This window comes from Leucoraja erinacea, chromosome 16 (genome assembly GCF_028641065.1).
Source record: "Leucoraja erinacea ecotype New England chromosome 16, Leri_hhj_1, whole genome shotgun sequence".
Classification (NCBI taxonomy): Eukaryota; Metazoa; Chordata; class Chondrichthyes; order Rajiformes; family Rajidae; genus Leucoraja; species Leucoraja erinaceus.
In genome coordinates this window covers 43544120-43556331 of record NC_073392.1, presented here as the reverse complement: position 1 = coordinate 43556331, position 12212 = coordinate 43544120, and the positions used below count along the sequence as shown (strand labels likewise).

General features: G+C 41.5%; 1 protein-coding gene across 1 annotated transcript in view; it reads right to left on the bottom strand.

Annotated features, from left to right (window-relative positions):
* Window positions 1-12212, bottom strand: part of cenpp (centromere protein P) — a 287161-nt gene that overhangs the window by 196249 nt on the left and 78700 nt on the right. The gene's annotated exons all lie outside the window — the stretch shown is intronic.

Sequence of the window (12212 nt, the reverse complement as noted above, 5' to 3'; positions counted from 1 at the left end):
TGCTGCCTGATTTACGACATTCTGAAAATGTTCTCTCGCCGAGTTCAGTGGCAGTGAAGTGCTAGGGAAATGGTTGAGGCAGATAAAGTAACAATATTTATAATATGTTTGGATAGATATATGGATAGGAAAGGTTTACAGGGAAATCAGTCAACAGGTAAATAGGACTACCTTGGTGTAGCATGGATGACCTGGGCCAAAAGGCCTATGTACTATATAACTCCATATTAATTTATTTACTAGTTGAGACTGTAGTTGACAAAGTCAACTTTGTTTGCCCACACGGCTATAGGATGCTCCTACTAAGATGTTGGGAAGGGAATTCCACAATATTTAAATGTAATAATCAAAAAGGAACAATAACATATTTCCTAAGTAAGCATGCATGTGATTTGAAGGGAAAGGTGCAGATTGTGGTGTTCCCACAGTGCCTACTGCTCTTGTCCTTTTTCAGTGTTGGAGGTGATGCATTTAGGAGGTGCTGACACAACAAACTGGATTACTGAGATGCTTTCTGCAGTTGCGAGCACGCAAGCCCAATGGGGGTTTGGTGGTGTGGTGAGTCAGCCAAAACTATAAAATCAGGTATGGGAATTGGCTGTGATTTTTCTAATTACAATGATGAAAACCCAAGCAAGATGACAACAATACTGCAACACCCTAATTCAGACCAGTACCTCACATGCATGTTTGCATTAAGACTTCAATATTTTAGTACATATGTTTTTTACATTATATATGTAATACATACCCCCGCAAAGTATTTTATAAAACAGAAAATCCACAGTTTAGAATTATTTATCAAAATAAGAACATATATTGTGCGTTGAACTTAATGGTTAACTCTTACTTTATTTATCCCGTAATGTTCTTAAAATATTTTGGAATGAGTTATGACAAGTAGAAAGAAATTCTGTTCAGAACAATTATTTAATTATCTTAACATAATTTAGCACAAAGTAATTTTAAAAAGGAGATATGAAACAAAATGCAACATTTTACTTCGGAGTCACATGAATGACTACGTGAAGAAGCCCCGCCAGTTCGCATGCGCGTCATTATCGTCACTCGCATGGCGAAGCTCCGCACTGGCAGGCACCTCGCTCCTGCCAACGGTAAGTTTAAACTTCAGGTAAGTTTACTATTTCTTACCTGGTTTTGATCCCGTGCTGGAACCTCTCTTTAGAGGTTTCCTGTCGGTAGTTTGCAAAGCCGACGAGGGAACCAGCTATGGGCTGTGGGGACACTCCGGATCCGACCGCGGAAGCGGGTAGCTGGAGAAGTCGGGTTCGTGATCCCAGTCACTGACAACACGGTCAGTGACTTCCAAACGCCGGGGAAATATCCCAGTTGGGTGGCACTGCAGTACAGCGATAAAGTTGCTGCCTTGCAGTGCCAGAGACCCAGGTTCAATCCTATCTACGGGTACTGTTTGTACAGGATTTTTACCTTCTCAGAGGACAACGTGGGTTGCCTCTGAATGCTCCGTTTTAGAACGGTTAGCCTATTTCCGGGAGGGTTCCGCTCCAGTAATATATACAGATGCTGGGGTTCCCCCCCAGTGGTGGGGTAAAACCGATTGGAACGGTTAGCCCTAGTGCCGGGAGGGTTCCCCTCCGGTAATATATACAGATGCTGGGGTTCCCCGCAGTGGTGGGGTAAAACTGATTACAATGGTCAGTCCTAGTGCCGGGAGGGTTCCCCTCCGGTAATATATACAGATATTGGGGATCCCAGGGAGGGGAAATCCAGCAGTCATGCCGCTCCCGTCTAGATATGGGATAAAACTAACCAGAAGGGTCAGTCCAGGTGCCAGGAGGGTTCCCCTCCGGTAAGGTATAAAATTTTGGAGGTAGGCCAGGATGGAGCTCCTAATGGAGAGGATGCTCCATCTAGACACACTAGGGAGTTGTGTCAGCGTGGGTCTATGGGAGAGCCCGCGCCAGCAGTGCCTAGGACAGTGCTGCTTCATGTGGATGCCTAGTCTATGACAGCGCCGGCCTTTGGGAGAGCCCGCGCCAACAGTGCCTTGTAACAGGGCTGCTTAATGTTTTCCTTTTTAGAGGAGGGAGCATGCCGGGTCAGTATAAATCTGACGCCGCGTCTGAGGGTAGAGCTGTGGAACATACCACAAGGGACAGGTTCCTCATGGAAGGTTGGTTAAGAAGGTTCAACTGTTGGGTATAAATGCAGGAAAAGCAAGATGGATTCAACAGTGGCTGAATGGGAGAAGCCAGAGGGTAATGGTGGATGGCTGTTTGTCGGGTTGGAGGCAGGTGACTAGTGGGGTGCCTCAGGGATCTGTGTTGGGTCCTTTGTTGTTTGTCATGTACATCAATGATCTGGATGAAGGTGTGGTAAATTGGATTAGTAAGTATGCAGATGATACCAAGATAGGGGGGGGTTGTGGATAATGAAGAGGATTTCCAAAGTCTACAGAGTGATTTAGGCCATTTGGAAAAATGGGCTGAGAGATGGCAGATGGAGTTTAATGCTGATAAATGTGAGGTGCTACACCTTGGCAGGACAAATCAAAATAGGACGTACATGGTAAATGGTAGGGAATTGAAGAATACAGTTGAACAGAGGGATCTGGGAATAACCGTGCATAGTTCCTTGAAGGTGGAATCTCATATAGATAGGGTGGTAAAGAAAGCTTTTGGTATGCTAGCCTTTATAAATCAGAGCATTGAGTATAGAAGCTGGGATGTAATGTTAAAATTGTACAAGGCATTGGTGAGACCAAATCTGGAGTATGGTGTACAATTTTGGTCGCCAAATTATAGGAAGGATGTCAACAAAATAGAGAGAGTACAGAGGAGATTTACTAGAATGTTGCCTGGGTTTCAACAACTAAGTTACAGAGATAGGTTGAATAAGTTAGGTCTTTATTCTCTGGAGCGCAGAAGGTTAAGGGGGGACTTGATAGAGGTCTTTAAAATGATGAGAGGGACAGACAGAGTTGATGTGGACAGGCTTTTCCCTTTGAGAATAGGGAAGATTCAAACAAGAGGACATGACTTCAGAATAAAGGGACAGAAGTTTAGGGGTAACATGAGGGGAACTTCTTTACTCAGAGAGTGGTAGCGGTGTGGAATGAGCTTCCAGTGGAAGTGGTGGAGGCAGGTTCGTTGGTATCATTTAAAAATAAATTGGATAGGCATATGGATGAGAAGGGAATGGAGGGTTATGGTATGAGTGCAGGCAGGTGGGACTAAGGGAAAAAAAGTTGTTTGGCACGGACATGTAGGGCCGAGATGGCCTGTTTCCGTGCTGTAATTGTTATATGGTTATATGTTATATGGATGAAGGGCACGTGTCAGAATTACCATTCCTGGCAGCAAGGTTTGCCATACCAACACAATGCAGTGAACACCGCTCAGGGGGACATTAGAGACAGCCGCCAAATCTTCTATTCAGGTAAGACCTATTCAACAGGGAAAACCTGGAGGACGAAGCATAAGCTGTTGGACCAATCAAGGCCAACAACGAGCAAAGCTTGATAGTTTCGGCGACAACCCACGTCTTCACAAGCGGTTCACTGAAGCTGGTGGCAGCAGGAAAGCAGGCCAGTGGCTCCACGCACTCTGCCAGTTCTACTCTACAATTAAGTTACATGTTGGTAAGATTTACACTTGTTTGCACAATACACAAATAATTAAGACATTATCATCTCCTTAGAGGCATCTAACCATGTAAAAATGGGACATTACTAGCATTCCAAGCAGGTTGGAATTGGGCCAGAATTGTGTTTTGAGGCAGGCTCATTATTTTTGGCCAGGATTGCCTTCGAATCAGGCTCGGGAAAATGGGCAGAGAAGGCAGGTCCAGAATTGGGGCCAGAATTGTCTTTCGACACAGGATTATGGCCAGAGTTGTCTTTTAAGACAGGGCAGAATTATCAGATAAGCTCAGTATTATGGCCAGAATTGTCTTGCAAGACAGGCTCGGAAATCAGGCCAGAGTTGTCGTTTAAGGCAGGCACAAAATGATGGCAGGCATGGCCTGTTCATTGTGAAAGATGGCTGATTAACAACTGATTTTCATAGGGTGTTCCCATTTACAGGGATCATCGGAGATATTTGGAGGGGGCAATTGCTATGATGAGGCAATAGTAACAGTATGATGACAATAAGCATTCAAAGCCGACTACTCAGTTCAAAAACACTGTTATGTCTTGTCTGGATGATATTTTAACGCCGTATTTTTGCTAAAATCCACAGTTTCAGTCTCAAGCTATATTTAAGAAATTGGGCTCCTCTATCCAATTAAAAATTAAGTTGTTATCAAATAGACTTGTTGGTCATTGGGATTTACCTTAGCTATTAATTGGCCTATGACACCGCCCTGGGCAACAGATTGGAGTTAAAAGAAACCTGTAACAGCCTTGTTGTTATAATAAGCCGCTATTCATTAAGGCTAATTGGCAATACAATAGCTGTGATTCAGCTGTGCACGTGGAAGAACTTACATCATGCTAAATGGTAAACTTCTAAAAGTGCCATGTAGGTCATTGTTAATACACCTATGGTATTACTAGCTGAAGCTACAAAAGTCACAATGATGGACAAACAGTATTTAGAATTGCTCCAGCAGTTGGTCAGTAAATATTTCAGTTATATTGCAAAATAATGCTAATGGCTAACATAGGAAATCGCTGATTGGCATCTCCAGTTTGGAGGTGGAGGAGATTTGCATGAGTTACCAATTCTTCAGTTATTGGTATCAACTATCTATAGACCCTACGTGCATTCTATGGGTTGAAGAGTGATTGAGCGAATATGCATAATCTGCATGCCCAACTACAGGTTGATACACTATGATGGTGGCATATGTTAGTCACATGGGTGCAATCAAGTAAAAGTATCCTGTAATAGTTTACCTAATATCATTTGGCACTGGTGTATCATCAAATACAGATCAATGACAACACAGAATGGGTGTTGGATCACACAGTATTTATGAATTTCTGTTTCAATGGAACACCGAATATCAATATGTTGCGTTCATGCTTATTCACAGGTTGCAAAAATATGTGGCATAACAGTGGCGAAAGATACATTCTCGCTAAAAGGAGGAGGAATGGTCTTTTATATCTTCCTCTTTTTTGCCTCGTCAGTCGGGTCGTCAAATAAAGTCATCAAGATCCCGCTTTAGGTTTTTCCTACTGTCTGATTAGCCTATGCAGCTTAGATTCCCGATTTGTCGGGAATAATAATACAACCTTATACGGTTATTCTAAACGTAAATTTTGCTGGTTCAGGCTGTTGCTCGGGGGAAAATCAGCCGTTGCATGATAAAAATCAATTTATGCTCTGCAAATTCTGAATAGGCTGCCTTACGGCTTGGGTTGTCACACTTATCCTGGTATGTGTTCACCCCATAGCACCAAAAAAGGAAAAAGCAGTACATTTCTTTTTCAGGAGAAGGGACGTGTTGTTTAATGCTAATGTTACATTTAAAACGGTACAGATGGCTTGGAGTTCATTTTAAATGGTCTCTTGACAATTATTATTATAGGGCCATTAACTGTGCCAACATGCTTTCCCATCATATTTGCTGCAGCAAACAGGATCCATTCTGTCGGGTTCACCCCGGATATCAAGTTGTAAAGGATATCTTTAACACAGGTTCTCCCAGGACAAGTACAATGCAGTATGGGATATTGACATTGTGTTAACACTATTTCACAAGGGGGCTCCAGTTACATCCTTAGATTTGGCCGGCTCTCATAAGGTAGTTATCCTACTGGCGCTGGTTTAGTGCAACAGGTTCAGTCGCTACATATTGCGAAGGGACAGGATGATTACATTTGTAATAATATATATAATATTTTATGTTTATAATTACTTAAGCACAGCAGAAGGGGTGTCAGGTCTCAAAATAGTTCAAGGCATACCCAGGGACCTTTGGCTATGTGAGGGCACACATACACAACAATATGTCAAGGTCACCAAGAGCCTTCAAGGCTCTAAACTTGTAATGCTGGTTAGTACTAAACTTTATAAAACTTATCCGGTCAGACCATTTCCAGGTGATAAAATGGGGTTGATTTATGCAGGAGTAGATACTGGTTACAGATCTCACTGCACCAGGTCTGCTACAACATCACCAACAAGGGTTATTTACGTTCCGCTAGACCACATCCTAACGGCTGCAGCATTGTTAAACAAACGATTTTCCAAACGTTTTATAATAACCCATTGCCAGACCAGGGGTATTTGTCAACTCTATTTTACGTTTTATTTATAGATTCCACCCGGATGAGAGGTGTTACTATTATTATTACTTCCTTGAACAGCATCAGCATGTTTTAAATCTATGTCATGACTGTATGCATTATGAATGTTTCCCTCTTTTGTCAATGAAGCAGTTGTGGTTGTGTAGACTCGTTTCTCACGGCATGAAATCACAGAGCTTTGAAATCTTCACGTAGTCACTCACGTGACTCCGAAGTAAAATAGTAAGATTAAACGAGAACTTACCAGTTTGAAGTTTGATCTTTATCTTATGAGGAATTACAATGAGGGATTACGTGCCCTCAGCTCCCAACACTCATAAAGGTCATCTGGTAGTTCTAGTCTTCTCTAATCTTACTATGTCACTTCAATTATTATTATCTGTGATTTCACACCGCTGCTTTGAAGATTGACGCGCATGTGAACTAGCGGGGCTTCTTCACGTAATCCCTCATTGTAACTCCTCATAAAATAAAGATCAAACTTCAAACTGGTAAGTTTTTATTTAATCTTACTATTATGATGGATCTTCAGCTTTAGTCATTTGAATCATTGTAAAAAAATAGTTAATTTATGGACTTTGTAAACAGATCATTGACACGTCCAAGCAGTTAACGTTAAGAATTTCCTTGTGTTCTTAAATATTTTACAGACATATTTCCGATTTTAACCAAGAAAAATGATCAAGACGGCTCCTAATGATCAAAATAAACTGCATAAAATGGTGTACATTGCCCAGTTCATCATGGGTAGACCACTCCACCATCTCAGGGATGTACAGGGAGCGCTACATCAAGAAGGCAGCTAACTTCAAAGACTACACCACCCTGTTCACGTTCCCATCTTTCTGCTATCATCAGGAAGAAGATACAGGAGTCTGAGAACCATTACTTAAAGCTTCTGCACTTTCAGCCAGATGGGAGAGTGGAGAAAGAGGAATGACGGGGTGGAGCAAGTCTTTGATTATGTTGACTACTTTTATGAGGCAGCATGACGAATAGATGGAATCAATGGTGGGGAGCCTGGTCTGTGTGATGGACTGGCTACATCGATTGCTCCCTGTACTTTATTGTGGTCTTGACAGAGCTGTTCCCAAACCAAGCTGTATGTAAGTTTGGCACTATTGTTTGGCATGTACTCCACCATACAAGTTAATAACTCGCTTCTGTGTCTTGAAGAAGAGGTTATTGTCTTCACACCATGTTACTAAATGACTGCCTCACCACCACCTCCGGCAGCACATTCCAGGTACCTATCACCCTCTGTGTAAAAAATAAAACTTAGCCCACATATCTCATTTAAATTCCCACCTTAAAGCAATGCCCTCTAGTCTTTGACATTGCCATGCTGGGAAAAATGTTCTGACTGTCTACCCTATCTATGCCTCTCAAAACTTTATATACTTCTATCAGGTCTCCCCTCAACCTTCGGTGTTCCAGAGAAAACAATCCAAGTCTGTCCAACCACTTCTTGTCGCTAATCTTCCCCTAATCCATGTGGGTTGGAGCTGAACTAACCAAGGAAATGAAATTATTCCAGCACACTCCTGACACACATGGTAAATGGTGGAAAGGCGTGCGGCATCAATACCTGGCACTACAGTGCTGTGAATGTCATTTACTGCTTTTGGCACCCTCTGGTCTCCTGGCAACTCATTTGTGGTAATCGATGATACAAATATATCTGCCAATAGCCTGGCAATTTCCTTCATAGCTTCCGACTATGTCATACAATGCACTTGATCAGGAATTTATCTACACTAATACATTTTTGAAGACCTCTAGCACCTCCTGTAATATGGACTCGGTCAAGACATTGTTATCATCTTGCATTAGCATCCATTGATTTAATTTTAATTTTAGAGGTACAGCATGGAAGCAGTCCTTTGCGGACCATTGCTCACCTGTGAACACACTAGTTTATACACACTCCCTACACACTAAGGCAGGGGTTCCCAACCTTTTTCATCCCGTTTACCCCTGGCAACTTTAATAGCACATAACAATGTTATTTCACGTATTTATGAACCAGTAATGATGATATATCTGGTATATCAGAACCAAACACAGTCAGTCCATGAGAAAAAATATGTACCAATCCAGAATCAACAAATATACCCCCTGGGGGTAAATGTACCCCACCCCTTTCACTAGGAACAATTTACAGAGATGAATTAACCTATAAACCCGCACATCTTTGGGATGTATGAGGAAACCTGAGCACCTGTAGGAAACCCACGTGGTCACAGGGAGAACATGCAAATTTCACACAGACAGCAACAGAGGTCAGGATTGAACTTGGTTCCCTGGTGCTGCAAGGCAGCAGCTCCACCCACTGCGCCACAGCAGAGTAGGAGTTGTTTCTGGTTCTGGATGAATGCCCTCCAACAGGCACAACTATCTTCATTTGCACAGTTTATGACCAAAAAAGCGTTTTCCCCTAGGTGTCCATTAAGCAGTTTTGCCAGGGTTCCTTGCGACCACATTTGGTTAAGTTCTGCCATAATATCAAGGAAAGTCTCCCTGGCCTCATCTCTGGAATTCAGCTCTTTGGTCAATGTTTGAATAGCCTAGCACTGTTCAAAATTAGCTGAACTGGAGTAGATTAATTATGTTCACAATTGTGAGAGTCGTAGTGTCCATCAGGACAATTTACTAGGTAGTGAAACTCATATTCTGGCATAAGACTCATCAAAAAAGTTGCATAACATGCAATACTTGCCTCAACTTTCAACTTCACTGGTCTCAGAAAATTTTCATTTTCTCACAGTAGCAAGTGTGAAGAAGTGTCGTGACTCGAAACATCGCCTTTCCGTGCCCTCCAGAGATGCCGCCTGACCCACTGAGTAACTCCAGCAATTTGTAGGTTTTTTTGTAAACTAATATCTGTAGCTTCTTATGTCAGCAAGTTTTAATTACCATATTTCTCCTGAAACTATGCTGTTTTAAAAGCTAACACCAGTGTATTTTGTCCCCATTGAGATCTATGACTTCCTTCAACCTCACACATTTTGCCTTAACTGTTTTCCCCTTGGATATTCTGACTTTACTTGGCGCAGATCACACCAAACCTCTGCCACATCATATAGTTTGCTGCCCTCTGCTGCTTTATGCAAGCACCCAAACTACACGTTTAAAGTGTAAATCATCCACTTTTCTTTCAATCCACAGAGGCAGACAAAGCAAATGTTCCCAAAGTGCAGGCATTTATAGAATACATTCATGTTTTGCGGAGACTTTCAAACAGTCAAGCCAAGAATGCTCGCCTGTAGCTCTGGAAGGTCTCTGTGGTCTCGTTGCACAAAGAAAGTGTTTCCTTCAGACACACTTTCACCAACCTGCTCAGAATCTTCTGACACTCCTGAGGGCATTCCCCCACTCCTTCCTATTATTGCAAAATCCATGCATTCAGTAGGAACTCCTCTGTACTGGAAGAGTGTTGTTTGCACTGTGTTAATAAATTGCACCTGCCAGACTATATACTGGCAATGCGAGAACTGGCAACAGGGAAAGGCATACATCAATTATGTCAGTTTAACCACGGCATTACACAGGGAAGCATTGAATGTAATAGATTTCGCAATTAAGGTTCACAGACTTTGTGTCTTTCACTACAGCATTAGAGCAATGTACAACTCTTTTAACACCAAAAAAATGGCAGTGGAAATATTTCCAGACTATAGTCTAGACTATGGACCTAATCTAAGATATTTGATGTAGTTTGTAGTTCTATCTTCTGCACATGATGTGGGGACATAACACGGCACAGGAACAGCCCCACAATGTCAGTGTTGAATATGATGCCAAATTGAACGAAACCCTTTTACCTGCACATGATCCATAATCCTCAAAAACCTGCATATTAAATTCTCTTAAATGCCACTATTGAATCTGCTTCCACCACTGAGCACCTACCACTTTCTGTATAAAAAATGCTTACCATGCATGTATTCTCCCACTCTCCTATAAAGCTTTGCCCTCAAGTACTTGACAATTCCACTCTAGGATAGAGGTTCAGACTGTCTACGCCACCAATGTCTCTCAATTTTATAAACTTCTATCAAGTCTCCCTTCAGTCTCCAATGCTCCTGAGAAACCAATCTAAGTGTATTGAACCTCTCCTTATAGCTAATACCTTCTAATACAGGAAGCATCCCTGTAAACCTCTTCTGCGCCCTCTCTAAAGCCTCTATCTTTCCTTTTGTAATGAGACGACCAGAAGTTAGATGCAGATATTTTTGATTTTCTCTGTAACCCCATTGATTCTGTGGGCTGCCTTAAATTTAAGGATCTACTTTTACGACAACAAATAACATGTTACTCTTCATCCATTAAAATGCACTGAACCAAGGTATCCATTATGGATTTTGCTTACGAAAATGTTATCAGGGATAACAGGGATTTTGGAAATTGAAGAATGGCTGCAGGTGAAAAGTTAAAAGGGCCAGATTTTGTTTATGAAAATAGGTGCCAAGAAGTCAAGAATTAGGGCTTAGAAAAGGTTACTGGCACCAAAAATCCATTAACCCGCACAGTTTTCCGACTATGTCATTTACAAAAGCTTAACATCATGTGCCCAAATTATTAGCCTGAAACAAGTGGCCATTCTTTGGACCCAACACAAATCTAAATTGTAATGGCATAGAGCATAGGTGGCAATTTTGAATCATGAAAGGAAAGAACCTACAACATAATGACTCAATTCCAAGTAACAGTGCCCTTTATGATGTTTTGGACAAAGACCCATCATTTATTTATTTGCCTCTGTACTCCATAATTTGAGATTTGTAATAGAAAAAAAATCACATGTGGTTAAAGTGCACAATGTCAGATTTTATTAAAGGGTATTTTTATACATTTTTGTTTCACCATGTAGAAATTACAGCTGTGATACACAGTCCCCCCATTTCAGGGCACCATAATGTTTGGGACACATGGCATCACAGGTGTTTGTAATTGCTCAGGTGTGTTTAATTGCCTCCTTAATGCAGGTATAAGAGAGCTCTCAGCACCTAGTCTTTCCTCCAGTCTTTCCATCACCATTGGAAACTTTTATTATTGTTTATCAACATGAGGACAAAAGTTGTGCCAAAGAAGCCATTATGAGGCTGAGAAACAAGAATAAAACTGTTAGAGACATCAGCCAAACCTTAGGCTTACCAAAATCTACTGTTTGAATGAATGAATGCATGAATGGATGAATGTATGAATGAATAAGTTTATTGGCCAAGTATTCACATACAAGGAATTTGCGCAGGTGTTCTGCCCGCAAGTGACAACATGACACACAGTGACAGTTAGCTATGACACATAAAACATTAAACATTAATATTAAAACATTATTGATTAAACACGTGAATTTGGAACATCATTAAAAAGAAAGAAAGCACTGGTGAGCGTACTAATCACAAAGGGACTGGCAGGCCAAGGAAGACCTCCACAGCTGATGACAGAAGGATTCTCTCTATAATAAAGAAAAATCCCCAAACACCTGTCCGACAGATCAGAAACAGTCTTCAGGAGTCAGGTGTGGACTTGTCAATGACCACTGTCCGCAGAAAACTTCATGAACAGAAATACAGAGGCTACACTGCAAGATGCAAACCACTGGTTAGCCACAAAAATAGGATGGCCAGGTTACAATTTGCCAAGAAGTACTTAAAAGAGCAACCACAGTTCTGGAAAAAGGTCTTGTGGACAAATGAGATGAAGATTAACTTGTATCAGAGTGATGGCAAGAGCAAAGTATAGAGGACCATAGGGAACTGCCCAAGATCCAAAGCATACCCCTCATCTGTGAAACATGGTACTGGCTTACTTATCTACATTGATGATACAACTGCTGGTGGTAGTAGCATAATGAATTCTGAAGTGTATATACATATCCTATCTGCTCAAATTCAAATAAATGCCTCAAAATTCATTGGCTGGTGGTTCATTCTACATCAAGACAATGATCCCAAACATAATGCCA